The sequence below is a fragment of the Trichosurus vulpecula genome, chromosome 5, assembly GCF_011100635.1.
Source record: "Trichosurus vulpecula isolate mTriVul1 chromosome 5, mTriVul1.pri, whole genome shotgun sequence".
Lineage (NCBI taxonomy): Eukaryota > Metazoa > Chordata > Mammalia > Diprotodontia > Phalangeridae > Trichosurus > Trichosurus vulpecula.
Window position 1 is genome coordinate 20,959,207 of NC_050577.1, and position 23,082 is coordinate 20,982,288.

Genomic DNA, 23,082 nt, shown 5'->3' on the forward strand with positions numbered 1-23,082 from the left:
TATTTTATACTACATTGTCCTTGACAAGGTCAGAGCAATAAAAATTAAGCCTCCCTCTCTTTGCCTCCCTGGAAGATGGTAACTCACAAGCTCTGCATCTAAAGCCGAGGACCAGCCCTAGAAAAGCTGCTAAGGCTCCCGTAAGCTCCTTGGCTGCTGCCGACCATTCCATCAGGACTCCTGCTGCACAACCAAATGTTCTCGGTCCATTTTAATGCAGTGGTGAGTGTTGGCAACAGATGCCCAGTAGTTTGTGGGGCTGAAGGAGCTCATTTTTCTGCTGAATTCTGTGACCAAGCAGGGACCAGAGGATTTGAAACCACAGCTATTTCTATAATGGTCACATTGAACAAACCCCTGCCTCCACATTTAGTGGTCAGTCATGGATCTGAATCCAGGTCCTCCACCTCTAAAGCCATTGCTCCCTTCCCTATACCACAACACTGCCCAAATGAAGGCCAAAGGGAGAATGAAGCAAGCTCCCAAATAATCATCGATTCCATTATTTCTGAAATCCTCTGCTATTTGGGGCTCCAATGGTACATCTGCACATCTGTCATCTCCCTTATAAACCAAAGTAGCAAGAGATTAATTGTGGCAACTGTGAGGCATTTAAAATCCTCCATAAAGGGATTCTTGTGAGACTGAATAATGAAATCACCTAAGTTTGGAACCTTTTTTAAGTGATATCTCTATGGCACCTGGTCAGATGATGGAGAGCAGAAAGTGAGAGCCAAATTTTACCAATCTTTTAAGGGAATATCATCACCCTTATCTTTGTAGATGACACCCAGGCCAGAGTACTACTCAGGGCTTGGTTTAAGTACAGAATGAATTTCTAACTGGAGGTTTCTAACCCCTTCATGAAGGATGAAAAATGAAAAGGACAGGAAAAGGATGCACCTCTCCCTTTTCTCACTGGAATTATGCAATAGCTATCCTCAAGTCATCTCCTTTTTCACAGTTAGAGAGTCAATTGAGTCTTTTCATAAAAGATAGGAGAGGCAAAATGAGAGAAGAATGGACTGGCATCCTTAGGAAATTCAGGATCCAGAAGGGGAAAAAATGCTGGAGAGCATTTGATGAATGATAGAAGATGAATGACAGAATGAATGAAGATAATGGCAGTAAAAACAGAAGTATGTCATCAAAGTATACTACAGACCACCAGGACAGAAGGCAGAAATAGATGAGGAATGCAGGAAATTGATCACAAGCCTGACATACAGAGCAGTATTTTTGTTACCTTCTTGATAATATAAAGTTTTAGAGAGTTGTCTGAGCCACTGAGATATTAAATGATTTGCCCAGGATCACACAACCAGTAGGCGTCAGAACCAGAACCTGAACAAATCAAACTACTGCCCACCCAGGTTAGAAATCCCAGAGTCATTTTTGACCCTCTTACCCACTCTCATTCAAGACTAAATCTCTCTCTCTCTCTCTTTTTCTCTCTCTCTCTTTCTCTCTCCCCCTCCCTCTCTCTCGGGAAATACATGGGCTACTCATAGACTCAATCCCACCAGTGATTGACACAGGAGCCGGTTCTGTTTCTGACGTGAACCAGCTCATCCCTCCTTGGGTACGCTGGTGGCCCCCACTCCCAAGAGTTTGCCACACTGATTCTATACGTATTATGGATATTCAATCAGCAGAGTCTACTGTAGGTCATCACCTCTGAGCTCAAGAGTTCCACCAGCCTCAGCCTCCCCAGCATCAGGAATCACAGACACAATGCCCAGCCTCCCCAGATTTTGGAAGGGCAAATTTCAAATATTCTGAGGAAAGATAGCTAGGATCTGATGGGCTAAAATTATACAGGAAAATTCAGTCCAAGAGGGATTTTAATCTTTTGAGCATGAAATTCTGAAGACACAAAACAAAACCCAATTCTGACAAAGAAGAAAAGAGGGAATTGTATAAAAAAAGACTGGTGTGGGTGCACAAGAACTCATGAACCAACTTAGACTTTTCAAACCTAATGTACAGAAGACATAAGCAAGGCCACACAATGGAAAACAAAAACAGAAATATTGCATGGCCTTACAAAATGTGTCAGTAATGCTTAACTTTAGAAGGATCTGAGGCTGAGGAGGAAAACCAGTCAACAAAAAGGGCTTTTTTAAGCTCTGTTGGGAGGAAAAAGAAGATCAAAGAAGGGCAAAGACCTTTGCTTGGAATGGATGGGAAGATGACTGAGTGACAACAGAGGAGGCCAAGCTGCTCGATTACTACTTTGCTTTCATTTTCTCGGCCAAGAAAAAAAATTATCTTTGATCCGGAAATGAAAGAGCAAAAACAACCAAAGGGAGATGATACTATTTTTACAAGACCAAATTTCCCAGTTTCTGTTGATGGGCCAACATTGTCCTAACTCAGATTTTCAAGCCTATCCTGGAATTATCTGTGCCTCCTTCCCCTTCCTCCCTCACTCCCACCTCCAATCAGGTACCACGTGGTGGCCATATCTCTCCTGTCTGTCTGCTACTCACCAGTTAAGGTCCTTTTACCTCTTGCCTAGATCAGTGTAACAGCCATCTATGCATGCTCCCCATTCCCAGGTTCTCCCCAACCCATCCATCCTACAGCTGTCAAACAACATTCATAGCCCATGAGAAGAGCTACAAAATTCCCCTGCTCAAAATACTACAATGGCTCCCCATTATCTATAGGCTAAAATATAACCCCCTGAACCTTACATTTAAGGGTCTCTTCAATCTCGCTCCAATTCACCTTTCCAGCCCTATTTCGGAGTCTCTCTCCCTCCAGTCATATAAGTTATATCACAATGAAAATGGATTGCTAAGGTTTTCTGATCTCATCCTGAACTCTCCTGCCTCCATACATTGACACAAGGCATGCCCCATGTTAAGAAAACACTCCTTCATCATCTCCACTTATTGATAGCCTTGTCTTCTTTCGGAAACCAGCTCAGATGCTTCCTCCTCCCTGAAGCCTTCCATGATTCCCACCTCCCCATACTGAAAGTGAGCTATCCCTCCTCAAATTTTCCTAGAGAAATGTATCTGGATCACAACTCCACCGCTGGCTCAGTGCACCTTGTATCATACTTGGGAGCATGCCATATATAAAAGTTAGACTGTAATCTCCCTGGGGGCAGAACCATTTTCTTCTTCATATCCCAAGTAAATACAAATCGAGACGGTCAATTTTCCTTATCAACTCAAATATTCCCTATACTGATGAAAATCACCACTCCTCTAAATAATTTAGTAAAAGGGGAATGCCCAGGCATCAAAGCTGGCCCACCTGAAGTGGTCTCCCAGGCAGGGGCAGAAAGAGAAAGAATGGCTGCTGCACAGGCCTATACATGCTGGATGTTGTGGGGGTTACTAGTTAAGAGAGGCGGAGCCCTCTTGGGTGCCCACTTGAGACAAGGAACGCTCGTTTGCAAAGAATTAAAAGGAAGGACTGCCATGAGGGCAACAGCAAGGTGCATGGAGGCTGGAGGTATGAGAAGACTTCAATATAGGAAAAAAAATAAGAAATAACAAAGAATGGCAGTAATGGAGGTCATTGAAGAAATGTCTGATCACAGAAGATGGGTGGTCATGTGTCAAGGAGAAGGGACAACTTTCCTGATGTCAGGAGAAAGCAAAGGGCTGCCCCCTGCCTCCCCTCACCAGGTCCCCTTCTGTGTGGTGAGACTCCAGGGGCATGAGCATGAGTCACACAAGATGGGCAGGTGTGGATAGGCAGTCACAATGACAGGTATGGATGTGCTGTGATTCGCATCTCTGAAGAGAATTGCCACAACAAGGAGGTCAAAAATCCATCATTCTTTCTGCTGTATCATGAGGACCTCAGAAGTTATCGTCTCCGCGATGGCTGTCCATGGCATCATGGTTCTCATAAGAGCCAAGCACCAGACCTGGAAGGTAGTTTCAACATCTCCATTACCCCAATGCACTGGGTCTCTAATCCTGTCCATCCTCCCTCTCAGATTCATCCCATCCTCTCCATTTCCAACAATCTGTGAGAAAAATACTCTGAAGGGGGTGACTATTTTAAAACAGTAACCTCTCATTGAGGCTAGAGTTGTCTGAGTTCAAATATGCATGGGGATAGTGTTAAGCATTTTCTGACATGTTACAACTTCAGTGAGGGTTCTTGAAAAAAGGCCTACGGGTCCTATATGTCCATGGGAGTATCATTATAAAGGAATAAAATAATAAGCATGTGGCTGAGCAGGTGTGAACAGTCATGGGAGTCACCTTCTGGGTCAGCCATGGGTCAAAGCAGAACCAGAGCCTGGGAAAAAGAGAATGATGAAAATTTTATGGCAACTCTTTCTGTGGTGGCAAAGAACAAGAAACGAAGGGGATACCTATCAAATGAGGAATGGCTGAACAAATGATGGCATATGAAGGTCACAGAATGCTATTTTACTGTAAGAAATGATGAAGGGGATAGTTTATGAAAAACCTGAGAAAGCTCTATATGAACTGATACAGAGTGAAGTGAGCAGAGGCAGGAGAACAATTTATGCACCAACAGCAACACTATAAAGACTAATGGACTTGAGAACACTAACCAATGCAATGGTCAACCACAATTCCAGAGGACCAATGACAAAGCTGGCTACTCCCCTCCGGGCAGAGAGACGATGAACTCAAGATGAAAGAGGAGGCAAACAGTTTCAGACGTGGTCAATGTGAGAATTGTTTTTGTTGTTCAACTAATATTGATTATTAACTAGATTTTGTTTTTGCTTTTGCTTTTTCTCTTCAATGGGGGAGGAGAGATAGGTGAAAGAAAAAAAATAAATGCTTGTTAATTAAAGAAAAATAAAGAGAAGAAAGGAATGAGGGCTGGTGGTATAAAAGTCCATTTCTATTTTAAAAACAAATCTTTCTATCCATACTGCTATGACCCTAACTTAGGCCTTCTTCACCCAAAGTTTGGAGTGCTGATCTCTCTGCCTCTGGCTTCTTCCCTTTCCATTTCATTTTTCATACAGCTGTTCCTAACCACCTGTCCAAATCATTCCCTGCTCTGAAATCATCAGTGACTCCCCACTGTCTCTAGGATAAAACATAAACTCTGTGGCCAGCTATGAAGGCTCACCACGATCTGAATCCACTTCCCTTTCCAGACTTTTCACACCATAGCAATGGACTTGGGAGTCTGAAAAACCCAAGTTAGAATTCTGCCTCAGACGCTTTACTAGCTGTGTGACCCCAGACCAATCACTTCACGTCCCCCTCCCTCAACCTCCACATCTGGAAAATGGGGCTAATAATAAATAACATCTCTCTGAGAAGACTGCAGTAAGAATCAAACGAGGTAACGTAGAAAGTGCTTTGCAAACCTCCAGGGACTCCATAAAAGCTACATTATGGCTATCCTTGTTCCCTTTCATGCATTTGACACTTTAGCTAACCTGCAGAGTTCCTTCTTCATGATTTCATAGTTCCTTCTCCTTTCTCCATCCTCTTGGGCCATCGCTGCCATACCTAGAATGTACTCCCTCCTCCATCTTTGTCTATTGACATGTGCCTCTTCCTTTAAGGCCAACTCAGGGGCCACATCTTCCACAAAGCCTGGCCTAGGAATGCATTGCTGTCCTCTAGGTTCCTCCTTTGGCCTGGCATACTCTACTTTGGATTACATTTATTTCCACATACATTCTGTCTCCCAAAGGAAATAAAGTTCTATGCGGACAGGGGCTGTTTCATGGTTATATTTGTACCCCAGAGCTCAGTCCACTGCCCTGGCAACAATAAGAAGCCAGTAAGTCAGCAAGCATTTATTGCTCACCTACTATGTGTGAGGCATTTAATAAATGCTCAGCGAATGGAATTATGAACCTAACTTTACACAACAAAAATAGATAACATAAAAGATATTAGTCAAAAAGCCACATGAATAGACAAAGTGGACCCATCATGATGGTAGAAAGGGATATGAGAAGATCAGTGTGATTAGAGCTCTGGAATGCACTTGATGCCAAGAGACATAGTGGAAGCTCTTCATCATGCTGGGTGGAAGAGGTAATATCCAAGGATCTGGGTAGAAATGCTGACTTTGCTGCTTGCTACCTTAGACAAGTCACCTTGAGGGGCCACTATTTCCTCATGTGTAAAAGAAGGCGGTTGGACTAGATCTATGATCCTCCCAATGATCGTAAGACATTGCCAAGAGTCACCCAAGATGAGGAGGCATAGACGGATTACAGTCTGCAGGGTTACAAAGAGCACCCCATTGAGACACATTCATAGACCATCATTTGCTCACATTCAAAAGTATTTGCAATAAAATATGTTCTAATGTACATAGAACATTATCTGCGCATTATTTACTCGCTCTATAATCCCTTCGAGTCTAATTATCCAGCCACGCAAAGCTCTTAGTTGTATGGGGAGAATGGGGCTTCACCTGAGGGGACCTCGTTTCTAAACACGAATCCAAAATCATACCAACGGTTTAGACCCGTAGAGGATCAGCATGGTGGGCACACTGGCATGGAGCAGTTAAACTAACAATTACGGTATCGCTAATAATTAGAGAAATGCAAATGAAAGCAATTCTGAATTTCCACGTTACACACATCATGGTGGCGAAGAGGACAAAAAGGAAAAATGACAATCATGAATGCAATTCTACAAACAGAATGTCAGATCCTTGGGGGAAGGGTCTGTTTCATTTTGGGTTTTATATACGCAGCAGTTAGCACGGTGCCTAGCACCCAGTAGGCTCTTCATAAATGTTTGTTGATCGACTGATTAAACACTGCTTTGTTCAAAACAATTGTTCCTACCCTCAAAGAGCTTCATAACCGGGTCACCAATAGGCAAACACAAAATTATTTCAAGAGCAGTTGAGTTCTAAGGATTGGGAGGATGGGGGGAGGGGGACAGAAAAGACTTCAAGTGGGAGGCTGCACCTGAACTGTAGCTGTGAATACAGAAATTCTAAGAGATGGAAGTCAGGAAAAAATGAATTCCAGGCATGAGAAGGATGAAAATGTCAATAAGAAAACATCTATCTGTTTAATGCCCTTGATCTTTACGGAGTCAATCACCATGGGATCTAGGCTGTCAGGCAGACGTTATTTTTAAAGGTTACATGCAACCAGAAGGAAGGGAGGAAATACTGAAAGACGGATGTGGGGGGAGGGGTTCGGGGGAAGGCTATTAATCTCAGCATCATGGAGATGATACCTTTTAGAGCAGTCAGAGAAATACAGCTTCAGCTTGTGTGGAAGAACTATGGTTCTCTCCCTTCTGCTACAAATAGATACTGTGGCCAACATAAGTTACTAGCATGATTATAGAACAGACGTTTCTCATCTTCTCACACACTTCTCCGGTTGTGAGCCAGGATACTAATGGAACCTGGGAGGCCTGAGTTAACCCCAACACTTCTACCCAACCACCAGGAGCTGTTTCAAGACAGGAAGTGGTGCCCTAGCAGACTCTGGTCAACAGATCTGGGATCTAACAGTGCGTGATTTGGAAAAGGAGACTGTAGGAAACTGTTTTAGGACTTTCACAAAGAGGGTCCTGAGACCCCAGGGAACTTCCTTGCCTGTTGCTTCTTTCTGTTTGTTTGTTTGTTTGTTTGTTTATTATTTATTTAATATTTTTAGTTTTCAGCATTGATTTCCACAAGATTTTGAATTACAAATTTTCTCCCCATTTCTACCCTCCCCCCAACTCCAAGATGGTATATATTCTGATTGCCCCATTCCCCAGTCAGCCCTCCCTTCTGTCACCGCACTCCCCGCCTCATCCACCTTTCCCTTACTTTCTTGTAGGGCAAGATAGATTTCTAGGCCCCATTGCCTGTATATCTTACTTCCCAGTTGCATGCAAAAACAACTTTTTTTTGAACATCTGCTTTTAAAACTTTAGTTCCAAATTCTCTCCCCTCTTCCCTCCCCACCCACCCTCCCTAAGAAGGCAAGCAGTTCAACATAGGGCAGACATGTATCATTAGGCAAAACCTTTCCACAATACTCATGTTGTGAAGGACTAACTATATTTTGCTCCCTCCCATCCTGTCCCCCCTCATTCAGTTCTCTCCCTTGACCCTGTCCCTTTTCAAAAGTGTTTGCTTTTGATTACCTCCTCCCCCTATCTGCCCTCCCTTCTATCATCCCCCCTTTTTCCCCCTTCCTCCTTCTTTCCTGTGGGGTAAGACACCCAATTTAGTGTGTATGTTATTCCATCCTCAGGTCAAATCCAATGAGAGAAAGATTCACTTATTCCCCCTCACCTGCCCCCTCTTCCCTTCCAACAGAATTGCTTTTTCTTGCCACTTTTATGTGAGACAATTTACCCCATTCTATCTCTCCCTTTCTCCCTCTCTCAATATATTCCTCTTTCATCCCTTAATTTGATTTTTTTAAGGATATCATCCGTTCATATTCAACTCACCCTGTGCCCTCCGTCTATATATATGTATATTCCCTTCAGCTACCCTAATACATGAATTTTCCATGTAGATGTAAACAAAACAGTTCCACTTTAGTAAGTCCCTTATGATTTCTCTTTCTTGTTTACCTTTTCATGCTTCTCTTGATTCTTGTATTTGAAAGTCAAATTTTCTATTCAGCTCTGGTCTTTTCACTGAGAAAGCTTGAAAGTCCTCTATTTTATTGAAAATCCATATTTTGCCTTGGAGCATTATACTCAGTTTTGCTGGGTAGGTGATTCTTGGTTTTAATCCTAGCTCCATTGACCTCTGGAATATCATATTCTAAGCCCTTCAATCCCTTAATGTAGAAGCTTCTAGATCTTGTGTTATCCTGACTGTGTTTCCACAATACTTAAATTGTTTCTTTCTGGCTGCTTGCAGTATTTTCTCCTTGATCTGGGAGCTCTGGAATTTGGTGACAATATTCCTAGGAGTTTTCTTTTTGGGATCTTTTTCAGGAGACAAGCGGTGGATTCTTTCGATTTCTATTTTACCCTCTGGCTCTAGAATATCAGGGTAGTTCTCCTTGATGATTTCTTGAAAGATAATATCTAGGCTCTTTTTTTGATCATGGCTTTCAGGTAGTCCAATAATTTTTAAATTATCTCTCCTGGATCTATTCTCCAGGTCAGTGGTTTTTCCAATGAGATATTTGACATTGTCTTCCCTTTTTTCATTCCTTTGGTTCTGTTTTATAATATCTTGATTTCTCATAAAGTCACTAGCTTCCACTTGTTCCAATCTAATTTTTAAGGTAGTATTTTCTTCAATGGTCTTTTGGACCTCCTTTTCCATTTGGCTAATTCTGCCTTTCAAGGCATTCTTCTCCTCATTGGCTTTTTGGAGGTCTTTTGCCATTTGAGTTAGTCTATTTTTTAAGGTGTTATTTTCTTCAGTATTTTTTGGGTCTCCTTTAGCAAGTCATTGACTTATTTTTCATGGTTTTCTCTCATCACTCTCATTTCTCTTCCCGATTTTTCCTCTACTTCTCTAACTTGCTTTTCCAAATCCTTTTTGAGCTCTTCCATGGCCTGAGACCAGTTCTTGTTTTTCTTGGAGGCTTTTGATGTAGGCTCTTTGACTTTGTTGACTTCTTCTGGCTGTATGTTTTGGTCTCCTTTGTCACCAAAAAAAGATTTCAAAGTCTGAGTCTGAATCTGAGTCCATTTTCACTGCCTGTTCATGTTCCCAGACAACCACTTGACCCTTGAGCTTTTCATCAGGGTATGACTGCTTGTAGAGTAGAGAGTGCTTTGTCCCAAGCTTGAGGGGCTGCGCTGCTGTTTTCAGAGCTACTTCTGCACATCAAGCTCTGCCACACCAGCGTTCCTTCTCTCCCAAGAACTGCCAACCAGGATTGCAGCCCAGATCTAGGCAGGACAAAGCAGGCTTTGCACTCCTGCTCTAATCCTCAGCTTAATTCCTCCCACCAGGTGGGCGATAGACCCTTCCCAGCAACCATCCAGGCTGTCCTGGGCTGAAGCCCTGCTTCCCTTTGCTATTTTGTGGGTTCTGCAGTTCTAGAATTTGTTCAGAGCCATTTTATAGATGTTTGGAGGAATGGGGGGTGGGGCGGGGCTTAAGCAAGTCCCTGCTTTCCAGCTGCCATCTTGGCTCTGCCCCTCCCCCCAGCCTATTGCTTCTTAATTTCCTTGCCTAAGACTTTTTACTCCCTTTATACCTTCGTGGAATGTCATTGTTGCTGTTGCTGTTTTAACCACCTTGGGGACTCCTTTTTAATGGGGGTGTTGAATTTTTTTCTAAAGAATTGTTTTTCTGAATCCAAGGGCTCTGAGAGACCCCTTGCACCAGAACAGAACCTGGACAGCTCCCTTCCCAACAATCTCTGATTTAGCCACATTCATTGTCCTTCACATGCTACAAACCATCTCCTGGCTCCATGCTTTTGCAATGTCTCTACCCTAGCCTGGAGTCTACTGCCTTCTTATTTCTACCTCTTGGATTTCCTGATTTCCTTCAAAATTCAGCTCCAATCTAATCTTCCACATGAAACATTCCATGAGAGCTAGTGCTCCCTCCCCCAAACTACCTTGTCTGCAATGCTATTCTGTATATACTTACAGATGCATATGATATATCTTTCATCAGAACAGAAGCTCCGTGAGGAAAAGGCTGCTTCATTGTTGCCTTTGGATCCCTGGCTTCTAACATATGACGTGTATAGCAGGGGCATCAAACATGCATCCTGGCTGATTGGGTCCTTTGCAGTGACATGCCAAGAGTTTTCCTAGATCTTTGTTGTTGTGGCAGTACTTTCTTACCTTTTAAAAGTTTAAGTGATAGCTTTCATTTCCTACATCACAGACTTGTCCCAGTGCCCCCTTCTCCGTAGAACCTTTCCTCATCGAAAAGAAAAACTATTCAGCAGAACCGTAACTAGGATGGGAGAATGGGTGCTTTGACCCAGGATGCTGTAATTTAGAGAATGATGGCAGCACCTGTATTCCCTTAGTAGATAAAAATAACTGAGCCTAATTCTGGGTTAGTAAAAATGAGTTAAAATAAGCCGCTGCCTCTGAGGCTATAGCCCAAGAGACCCATGCTTCCTCTCCCCCCTTCTCCTCCAGGGTCTGTGGCCTCTGCAGCCCAGCTTCACAACGTCTTGGGCTCTGAATCTACCTTCAATCAGAATATCAAGGTGGTTTCCCAAGGAGACCAGGGTCTCCTGAACCAGCCTCTGTGTCCCAAGTGCAAGGACTGTCTAGGAGGTGGGTAAGGGAGACAGCATTAGTTTTAGAATCGAAGGACCCTAGTTTGAATCTGAATTCAGCTACTGATTAGCTATTTGGCACATGGCTGAACCTCTTGTCAGCAAACTGAGAAGATTGAAATATATGGCCTTTGAATCCCACCAGCTTCGAAGTCTAAGATTCTATGAGGTCTTCCTCTTCCCCCATAAAGAGGGAGAAGGATACTTTTCATCCTCCTCATCCCAGGGCTCTCTGTGATGCTCAGGAGGGATGCCAGAATTACCACTCACTAGCAGAGAGCATGACCTCATCTGAAGGTGTAGGCAACATCATGCACCTACATTCCCCACCTCCCCCATACCTGTTCTCCAGAACATTTAACCTTAACCTGAGTTCTATGCTGAGTCTTTTCATCAAATCAACACTGAATTTCCAATGAGTCCTATCAACACTCCTGGCTACTTACAGGGGAAAGATGTGAATTGTGTCCTAATGAAGTCCAGCCAGAAGGAGTTTAATGCCTCAATAGTCACTCTCTGGCTGCTGAAAGGAAGCTAAAGTTAACCCCTTTGGGGGGTTGAAATGCTGGTCATATGTAACTAGGAAACAGCTCCTAGAATGTCTAGACAAGGAGGGAGGAAGCTAGGTCAGGGAAAAAAGGTCTTTGTCTTCAAGTTCAGGCAATGTTTACAGAACTGAAGGCATGCTCCCTCAATCGTCGGGGCTATGAATGGCCTCTCTTCCACAGAATCTCTGCATCTCTCTCAGTGAAATTTCTAGAAACATTCCTCATTAGTCATCATCTACTCTATTAGTGAAAAGATTTAGTTCAGGGCATCATGAAAATGTCCATCCCAATGAGATTTTAGAATTATTAATTAGCTCTTGGAATCCTGGGGTGAAATGCCTTTTTTCTTACAAAAATAAATGAAATAATTATCCAGACTGATTCTCTACTCCTTTCCCACCCCACCCCCAAATAACCACCCAAAAATTACTGTATTGATTCACTTGAGAGAATTATTGGCATTCTGCAGGACTATAAATGGAATGAATTTCAACCCAGTGAGAAACTGATTTCCTATTGTATTTTTCCTATTGAAATGTAAATGAGCAAATTCAGTTTTTGATGATGGAATTCTTTAAATAAATAATGGAAACTGAAAAATATAGCACAATGGGAAGGCAGCACTGTTGAAAGAGTCTGAATTTTTCAAGCCAGATGACCCAGATGTGAATCCCAACTCTGCTACTTGCTACTTGTTAGACCTTGAGGCAAGTCATTGCTGTTTAGTCCTTTCTGAGACCCCATTTGGGTTTTTTTTGGCAGAGATATTGGAGTAGTTTGCCATTTCCATCTCCAGCTCATTTGACAGATGAAGATTCTTGCTCAATGTCTGAGGCTGGATTTGAATTCAGGTCTTCTGACTCCAAGCCCTCACTCTTTCCACTGTATGTGTATATATACATATATATTTATATAGATAGATAGATAGATATAGATATAGATATGTGTGTGTATGTGTGTGTATATATATATATATAAAAGTGTGTGTATGTGTGAATATATAGAGATATCTATATTGCAATATAATTGGTGTCCATTGTAATCCTATATACTTTATACACCTAAAAGATTCTGAGGAGGGGTCCATAGGCTTCCGCAGACTACCAGAAGGTCCATAACACACAAAAAGTTAATAAGAACCCCTGTCTTAGAGAGTTGCCTTGTTCCCTCCCAGGTTAAGCATCTTACTCGACCCAGGCACACAGCTTGAGCCCAGATTGGCCTGACTCCAGTTAAATCTCTCCCCACTGCAGGCTGTTTCTTCATAACATCAAAAACTTTGCTTATTAGGATGAACCTGTACAAATATCTTAGGCAATGATACTTTATTTATTGTTTCACCAAATTCCACCACAGTGAACTAGCATTTATTAAGCTACTGTGTTGAGCACACCAAGGGGAAAAAACCTTGCCTTGAGGAGATTAGAGCATAATGAGGAGACAAAATCTTCACAAACAGGAGTCCTCCATGGGTGCGAGGGCAAGCCTGAGTTCTTAGGGCCACACAAGGCGGGGCGCACACTCTCCAGCAGGCTCCACCAAATTTCAAGGGCCTCAGGTATGGGCCAACAGCAGACCAAGGATTGGTCTGCCAAATCTGGAATAGCTCTGCACCAGGTTGGCCTCAAGGTGACAAATTTTCTGGCTGGACCATCTGCACAGAGGGCTTACAAGCTGCATCAGTCCACTCCAAAATCAATAAAATTCAATCTATGACATATTGCTATATTTCACAGAACTGTAGAAATTCAGAGCTGGACAGGGCATCAAAGGCCTCTAGGCCAACCTGCACCAGATTAGGAACCCCTCTGCAGTGTACTGAACAAGGGGCCACCCAGACTATGTCTGAAGACCTCCAGTGATGGGGAAGTCACTACCTCCCACAGCATCTCATTTCCCTTTGGGTCAACTCCAATAGTTTTGAAGTCTTTCCTTATGTTGACCTGAAATCTACTGAAATCCACTACCCTTGACTCCCCAGCATGCTACATTTCATACTGTTCCAGGTTTTAATTTAAGAACTCCATAATAAAATGACATAACTTCCTCATTGACATTTCAGTAGGAGAAATACAATACAGAACATCAGCTTCTCTTTGGGTATAATTTACCCTATTTTCAGTTTAGCAGGAATGCCAATAATTCTTTCAAGTGAGTCGAGCAAATCTCTAATTCTTTAAAGAAAAACTAGGGGATTAGAAATATAGTATACTAGGAAGGAAGGACTTTGAGAAAGAGAACCCAGGAAGCCCTTCCACTCACTACCCAAGTGACGCTGAGCAATTCTCCATATCTCAAGTTCATCTTCTATAAGATGAAAGGGTTGAACTAGGTAACTTTGGATCTCTCACAGGTCTAGAGCTATGATCTTAATTTCAGAATATTTTTTAAAATATTAAAATATTTTAATATTAAATTAATATTTTAAAATATTTTAATTTTTTACTGTCCTTTTTTTAAAAAGGAAAAGGACAAACTATCCACATTTCTTAAGAGGTTGAGTTGTAAGACCTGTTTTCAAGGTTATGACTACAGAAATCATCCAACAATCCGTAAGCAAGGAGGCACTTCTGTTTTGCCAATGTTTGTCAAGTAAGCTGCTAAATACATCTGTGTGGTTCCAGTATTCTTTCATGTATCTCAATCTTCAGCCACTGTGTTAGATAGATGCGGTACCCGAAGGCACAAAATAAGATGGGTGCAAAAAGATGAAGAGCAAAAAGGCGATCTGATTTCAGAACCAGAGAGAGGCTACCAAGTTAGTTTTTTAATGGTCATTTCTTCGATCATGTCATTAATTCATTTTCTGGCCACCGGTACTATCAGTGACCTAAGCAGCCGACCTGGTGCTGAGGGCTGTTTCCACCAGATAGCAGTGGAGACAGCACGATACACAGAGTGTTGGACTTGGAGAAGGAAGATCTGAGTTCAAATCTAGCCTCAGATACTTCCTAGCGGTGTGACTCTGAGCAAGTCACTTAACTGCTGTCTGCCTCAGTTTTCTCATCTGCAATATGGGAGAAATGATAGCACCTAGCTCATAGGGTCGTCGGGAGGATCAAGCGAGAAATGTATTTAATTACTTTGTAAAAATTAAGGCCCTATATAAATATTTAAATAGCTATTAATTACTAGATAGAATCATATCTTATCTCAATGTTAAGACGTAAGCAGTCACTGGGAAAGTTTTCCAAAGAGCTGGTGGGTACCTTTTGATGCTTCAAGTGCCATGACCAGTGTCTTTGGCGCTGCTCTCTCTAGCACAATGGACCTTACCATTGTGAAAGTCTTTTGACAAGCTCACCAATTGCTACATCAGGATCTCCCACATTATGTGCTTCTACTCTAGCCCAGACCCATGCATCCCACTGAGGACATTCCTATCACTGAGCAGGAATACTCTCCAACTCCAACCTTCCCCAGACCGCTGCCCAGAAAGCATCCCTTGACTGTCCGCATCAAAGATTATCCTCAGTTCTGGGCACCACATTTTGGGTAGGGCATTGACAGGCTAGAGGATGAACAGAGAAAGGCAATGGAGATGGTGAAGGGCCATGTCAGGACACTGGACTAAACAACCTTTAGCTCTAGCTCCAATGGTGCTTACTGCTTGAGTCTTCAGTTCTTTCCATTCAAACCCAGCCCTCACAACCAGTGAACTCAAATCTTCCTCCATCACGAAGCACACACCAGGCACAAGCTCTCCCATCTACCCCTCTTCACCTCAGCATCCATCCTCTCCACCTTCCCTCTCTCAGTATTGTCCCTCCTGCTTAACTGGGGTCCAAAAGCCATCCTCCAGAGGCACATGGAATAGCCAAACAGAAATGTGGTCCCCGCTCTGCTTCCTCTCGAGTCTTAACCCCAGCTTAATTTTTCTGTGACAACTTGTAAACCATTCGACTCAAATTAGGCGTGAAAAATTCAGGCTCACCCAAAAAGGAATCAGTCACCCTCCTCACCAAGGCTGCCTCAAAAACCATTGTGAAATCTGCTGGGTTATTTATGGTATTTGCCTTTTGCTTTTAGCTTGTTTTAGATGAATAGGTATACTAGTGTGACTTCCTTTTAGTTTCTCAGAAAAAGATCTTCTACCAAATCTCAAAACGTACCCTCTTCTCTCCCCAAAGGCTATGACAAAGATGAATGTTTTCTGCCTCCCAAACTCCCCAGTCTCCTCCAAGGCTCAGCTCAGATGCCACCTCCTACAAAAGACCTCCCATGATTTCTCCAGTTGTGAGTTCCCTCCTCCCCTCTGCACTGCCAAAATGACTCTGCATTTACTTTGTCTCCATTTGTATTTGCTTCTCTGTGTACGGGTTGTTTTCCACCAATAAAATGTAAGCACCTTGAAGCAGGCAGTGGCACAGTGCCTGGCACATAGTAGGTGATTAATAAATGCTTTCTTGAATGCATAGATGAAAGACTAAACTCTGTGAAAAAAAAACATCGTAAAATACAATTTAATTCAAACATTTTAAAGCTCCTATGAGGTGCCAGACATTGTGCTCTTAGTGATGTCACAGAGACAAAAATCAAACCAGTCCTGCCTTCAAGATTTTATATTCTACAGGAGGGAACATGCAACACATTTATAATATCATTAGATAATATCATTTCAAGAGGGAAATAGGTGAGAGAATCAGTAAAGGCCTCTGTAAGAGGCTGTACCTGAGCTGTGCTCAGAAAAAGGCACAAAGATTTTAAGACAGGGAAGTGAGGAAAGGAGGCATTCTGAACACTGCTCAAAATATCCAAAATTTAAGATAAAGAAATAGCATTTTCCTATAAAGATGTTCTGATCCCCAACATTTTGTCTTCCTGTCATCTATGTCTGTCTGACTCTTATCCTTCTGTGTCTTCAGATCTCTTTCTCTCTCCCTCCCTCCCTCTCTGTCTCTGTATCTTGTCTTTCTCCATTCCTTTCTGTCTATATGTTTCTTTCTCTCTCTGTCTTTGGGTCTCTTTCTCCCTCTCTTCTTCCCTGTCTCTTCTCTGTATATCTCTCTGCCTGCCTGTCTCAGTCTCTCTGTCTGTCTGTCTCTCTCTCTCTGTCTCTCTCTCTCTCTGTCTGTCTCTCTTTCATATTTTATTACTGTGGGGAATTTTTAATGAAAAAACCCCTCCACAAATGTAGATCCACAATTATTCTCTAACTAGCAGTGAGATCTCCAGTGCACTAAGAGCTTAGTCCTTTAGCCAGGAAGCCTCAGCTAGAAGGCTCTAACACACCTCTAGATGTCTCTTTGTCTACTATAATGTGCTGTCTCTCTTGGTATCCTTTTGCTAGGTGAATACTTTACATAAATAAGCTCCTTGAGGGCAGGTTTTGCCTTTGTACCAAAAACGTTTTTAAGCACTATGTCCCCCAAATTGCCAAGCACTTAGGGAAGCAAGTACAAACTCGAGGCAGTCCCGGGGTTATATCCCAGCACAGTGTCCGGTGCATGATGGGCATCCAAGAAATGCCTGTTTAATGTGATGGATCCTCCTAGCCTTTAGGGCTCCCTCCCTATATCCATTTAGATTGTGCATATGCACCAGTTTAAGGTAAGTTCTCTTTTTATTTGAAGGCAGGGATGGACTGTTTCTGTTCTGTCTTTGGAGCCCCATTGCCTAGCAGAGAATCTGGCATACGCTGTAATAGGCAGCGGGTTTAATAAATGTTTGTTGGGTTGAACTATTGAATAGGATACTTTAATCCCTCTTCCATAAGGAAAGTGTTACCAAGTAGTCCAATGATACTTGACCATAACCACCCCACCTGCATTCAGAGAGCTGTGTGTGCTACTATCACAGGTCTGCGCATGTCTCTCCCTACCTCAAGAAACTTCAGGGCTCCTGAAGGCTAATGTGCCAGCTTCTCTGCCTGGTATGTAAAACGTTTTATGTTCTCCCCACAGCCTATCTCTCCAGGCTGATTTCACATCACTCTCCCTCACAAACTCTCTATTTCCATCCGATGGGTCCTGGACACATCTCCCTTTACCTAGGCTGTCCCCCCAAGGCTGGAAGGCACGTCTTCCTCACTTCTGACTCTTGGAACACAGAACTTCCCTTAGGGGCTCAGCTCAAATGTTATCTCCTACATGCATTTCCTGACACCCCCAAATATTAGTCTCCCTTCCCCACAAAAAAAAAAAACACAAAACCTGCTTTGTACACATTTTCTACCTGTGTGCATGGTGCAAAGAATGTAAGATCCTTGAGGCCCGGGGCTGTTTCCTATTGGTCTTTTTATTCCAATTCCTGGTATATATTAGGTATTAAATAAATATTTGTTGAATGAATATATGGTGCCCAACCTAAATGATACCTCTTACTTAAGAAAAGAAGCCAGACTTTTTGAAAAATATCCCATATCAGTTATTCAACAAACATTTATTAAGCATCTGCTATGTGCCTGGCAAGCAACAATATCCCTGTCATCCAGGTACTTAGATTCTAATAGGGGAGTCAAAATATATAAAACAAAACATACAAGGTAAAGACAGAGGAAAGGGAAAAAACCTTAGAGGAGATGGTATGCAAATTTAATACAAAAGTTATTCTTCAGCAAGCCAGGAAACCAACCAACTTTTTATTCATTCAAAGAAGCCAAGCAGGTAGGCCTATCAAATCCCATAGCACACTCCCACAGAAGAGACCTTCCTTCAGCTCCTGGCCTCTCTTTCGAGGTTCATCATGTGGCAGAATGAACACTGGCCTCCAAGTCTAAAGACCTGAGTTCCAGTCCTGGCTCTGTTCCATACTTGTTCTGGTCCCTGGAACAAATCATTACCATTCTTCAGGCCTCAGTTTCATTATCTGGAAAATGAGTAGATGACCTCTAGATGATTCGACCGTCCAGTCCTAATCTCTCCACATTGGAGGGTTAGTGCTTTGGAAGGGAACATTAGGGCAGCAAAGACTTAATAACAATAATGAGCGTTTCTATATCTCTGAGCACTCGTTACGTTATTTCATTGGATCCTCAAATCGGCCCTGTGAAGTAGACGACATTATTAGCCCCCTTTTCCAGATGAAGAAACAGAGACTGACAGAGGTAGGTGCTGTTATTATCCTATTGTACAAATAAAAAAAAACCAGAGGCTGAGAGTAGCTAGTGACATTCTAGGAGTCACTCAGTGTCTGAGGCAGGATTTGAGTTTGGTCCTGCAGACTCCAGTCCAACCCTCCATCCCCCGGACTACATACATACCCTTAACCTCCTACCTCAAACCTATTCCTCTCCTGAAATACGAGCCTCTTTGCAAGAAGCGGCCTCTAACTTCACTGATGAATACAGCAAGAATCCTTTGGGTAGCTATTGGTCGTTACATCAGAAGCTTAATACCATATGGAAAATATATTGATGTTGAACTGGGCTTTTCTCTTAAAAAAAAAAAAACTGATTTAGCATGCTGCCATTTTGAATTGTCAAGACAGATTTCTTCCCAAAATGCTGCATCATCTGGGCAGGATAGACACAGGCAGTCACCATATTCACAGCACAAAGGTACCCGAGGCTCCGGGATTTAAAACAGAAAATCCAAGAACGGTGCAGAACCCTAAATGCAGACTCAAACCCCGAGACAGCTTTGCCAGTGCGTGAGGAGAGCGTTAAAAGGTAGATGGGTATGATTGATGCTCACCCCATCTCTGAGTATGACTCACGTTTTCAAAATCATGAAACATAAAACTTTTTCTTTTTTCCTTCCTTGGGCTTGGAAGGACGGCAAACATCACCCCCTCCATGGAGGCAGAGGCGGCCCAGGCAGCTCCCAAACTGCCGCTAGAATCTTAGATGCAAAGACAAAGCAGTGAAGGAAGCCTTCACTCACTCCAGGGCAAACATGCAACACGGCCCTGGGGCCGGCCCTTCAAGGCGCCCCCAGCCCCAGGCGCCCCGCAAGGTGAAGCGAAGGGGAAGGAATGTCTGCTGCCCACTCTCTATGCGACAGCACAGCTAGAGGACTCTGGGGGGATAAGGGGTGGGGTGGGGAGGGGTAGACGACGGGAATGGCCTCAGGGCTCATTAAATCGACTCCAGTGGGAAGCTCGTCAAATGAAGCCCAGAGTGTGCGGCAGGCCGGCCAAGGGCACGGGCAGGAGGTTTGTAAGGCGAGACTAGGCAGCCATGTTAGAGTCCTCCAGACAGGTACGGGAACTCTTGGGAAAGGGAAAGGGAAAGGGGATGTCTGCACCCCGTGTTTCTGAAAGGTTAAAGACGGGGGATGCAGAAGGGGAGCCCTCTCCCCGCAACCACCCTGGAGGACAGTGGGGCGGGCAAGGAGGGCAGGAAGGATGCGGGAGGAGTATAAGGGAAGGATGGACGGCACGCACACGGAGCGACATTTGCCCACGTATCTGCAAGGATGCAACTTGGGAAACTGTACCTTGGGAAGAAAAGAGAAGGGGGGGGGGGTGCAGGAGGGGCAACGGGGTTGAAGAAGGGCCCAGGGCCCCTGCTTGGCTGTCCGGTCTCTCTTCCCCTCTAGGGTCTAACGGAGCTGCAGCATGCACACCCAGCCACACAGCCACGGCAGTCCGATCGTGATCGTGACTAAGGACCAAAACCAGGGTGGAAGGGGTGGGGTGGGGGTGGAGAATCCCAGGGAAAGGGGCCGCCTCGGGCTCCAGCTCAGAGCAAACCGAGCAGGAGCCCCTAGCCTCTCGGTGCCCGGCGGGCAGCACCCTCCGCGACATGCTCTGCACTGAGGGCGGCGGTGGCCGTGATGCCAGCTCACCTGGCTGGACGCTCGCTTCCTCCTGGGCTCGGTCTGTCTCTGGGCTCCGCGGAGGCGGCGGCGGCTGCTGCTGCTGTGGCTGCTGCTGCGGCAGCCGGGGCTGCAGTGGCTGTAACAGAAAGTGCCTGCGGGTGCTTCCCCGCCCCACTCTCTGCTCTCCCACCACCCCCACCCCCAGGTAACAGCTGGCCCTGGCCCACGTGACCAGAGACCCCCCGCCCCGCCCCCGCCCCCCGGGTCCCCAGACAGCTGGAGCCCCTCCCAGCCGAGGCGGAGGCTGCAGGAGCTGGGGACAGCTCGGTGGCCCCAGCGTCCGTCAGCTGCCAGTCTAGCGAGCAGCGGCGGCAGTGCGGCTGGGTGCCAGGGGGGAAGGGGCGGGGGCGGGGAGGGAGGAGCACCAAGAGAGAGGGAGATGCAGCAGCCGGGGCGGGTCCTGGGACAAAGCAGCCCCCTCGGGTGTTTGCTCTCTGTATGGATGCCAGAGCCGCAGTCCCTTAAAGAACAGTCCTCTGGCTCCCCATCCGGCCTGGGCAGTGCCGCCCTCCAGGGGATAGCCCGCAGGCCCCTGCAGTAGCACTGGGCCTGTTGCTCTGACCTTCATGAACGCTCTGAAAGCGAGAGCTCCTGATTCCTTTCCCTGGACCCTGTTGCTTGGACTGGCTACATGGGGAGACTAGCGGAAGACACTCGGGATGGTGCAGAGAGAAATGGGTTTGGAGAGAAAGAACTTGAATTCCGATCCTGGCACTGCTGTTGCCCTCCTGTGTGACCTTGGGCAAATCCGTTCCCCACACTGAACCTTAGTTTCCCTCAGTGAGCTACCATGAGAATAAGAAGGCTTGGGTTCAAATCCCACCTCCGGCACAGAATGAACTACGCTGTTTTAGGTGAGGGCCAACCTGGGAATTCGGTTCCCTTCTCTATGCAAGGTTTTCTTTCTTCACACGCCACCCCCCCACCTCCCCACCCCCCCGCCAGTGGCGGTGGAGTTAGAAGAGAGAGACAGCAGTGATAAATTTGTAGAAAAAGAAAAAAGCATTTAATGGAGTTGGCATGGGGGGACAGAGGAAAAACAAGAATCAAGTCACCTTCGAGAGCTATAAACTCAATTTATTATAGACTTAAAAGAAGAGCCAGCCGTACAAAACAGGCTGTAATTCAACATTAGGTGTTAGCCATTGCTATATTTCCAGAAACTGGGCAGAAAAAGACCACCACCAACCACAACAAAAGACCAGGAACTTAAATATGTGTATTGGGGATAGAAAGCCCACCTTCAAAGAACTTAACATTCTATGGACTCTGTAGAATTCAGAGGCCATGCATAAGGACACAACTATGTCAAGTATGTACAAGAAATTATAAAATACAAAGAATTACACACAGATTTATGGCTAGAAGGGGCCTCAAAAGTCATCTTCTTTTACAGATGAAGATTCAAAGCCCAGAGAGTTGAAATGGGGTGGATGAGGTCACACAGGCATCTGGCAGCAATGGGAGAATTTGAACATGGATCCTCAGCTCCAGTTACAGCACTCTTTCCAGTTTGGGGGGAATAAAAGAAGACCTTCTGAAGGAGGTAACCTGAGAGCTGTGCTTTGAAGAAAGTTAAGGAGAGAAGGAGCATTCTAGGCAGCCCATACAACATCCAGGCCATGGGAAGATGCAGGGCCTGCCCCACCCCACCCCCCAACACTAGAAAGGAGAGTATGGGAGTGTGTGTGTGTGTGTGTGTGTGTGTGTGTGTCTGTGTGTGTCTGTGTGTGTGTACACATATATGTGTGTATATATACACACATATACACACATACATATCTATGTAGAAGTATATATGGGATTGAATGGGAGTAATATGAAATAGGACTGGATACTCAGGTAAGAGTCAGACTGTATGGGCTTGAAAGCCAGCCTGAGGGGTCGATGCTTTCTTCTTGAGGCCATAGGAAGCCACTAGACATTCTTGAGCTAGGGAGAAGCACAGTCCCATCCCTGTTTGAGGAATAGCCATTTGGCAGCTGAGTAGAGGATTGATTGTGGCAAAACGAGGGCTTTTGATGATGTCTAGGGTCTTTTCTAGCCCTAAATCCTACGATGTCCTCAAAGACTTCTAGGTTTAAAGGCCACATTAAATTTGTCCTTGACGTTTCTGGCCCGTCTAGGAGGAATTTGACCGTGGACATGTTTCCGATGTTCTGGGCCTCTTGGAGCCAACGCAATACTGAATAGAAGGATAGATAACTCCCTCCCTGAGCATCGTCATTCTTTTCCTTGGCTTGTGAAGGTTCCACAGCTCATCTGGTTTTGGTTTTGTTTTTGTTTTAAGTGCTGAATCTAAACCACTTAGGACAATATTCACTGGAGAAAATTGTGACTCTTGAGAACTCTATTGCCATCTATCACTTGTCAGCTAAAATGAGCATTTGTTAAAAGCCAACAGCACTCAAGGTGCCGTGCCTTCCTTTTCTCTTTATGTCAAAGAGGTGTACAAATTGTATTCCTAAAACTTGAAAGGTTAGAGCTAGGAGGAATCTTGGAGGACAGATGAGAAAACTGAGTCATGGAGTGATTCAGCCAGGGTCACAAGTTCCTCTGACTCTTGAGATATGCAGGGGGTGCTAAATTGGGAGCTTTG

The 23,082-nt window shown here is 44.4% G+C and overlaps 1 protein-coding gene across 2 annotated transcripts in view; it reads right to left on the bottom strand.

Annotated features, from left to right (window-relative positions):
- SCRN1 (secernin 1) overlaps window positions 1-20,824 on the bottom strand; it is a 64,959-nt gene extending 44,135 nt beyond the window's left edge. Inside the window, exon 1 of one of the 2 annotated variants that reach the window (XM_036761075.1) lies at window positions 20,451-20,824. The gene's annotated coding sequence lies outside the window, so the exon portion shown is untranslated. The remainder of the gene's footprint in view (window positions 1-20,450) is intronic. The other variant, XM_036761076.1, reaches the window with a different exon arrangement.
- Between the last annotated feature and the right edge of the window lie 2,258 nt (window positions 20,825-23,082).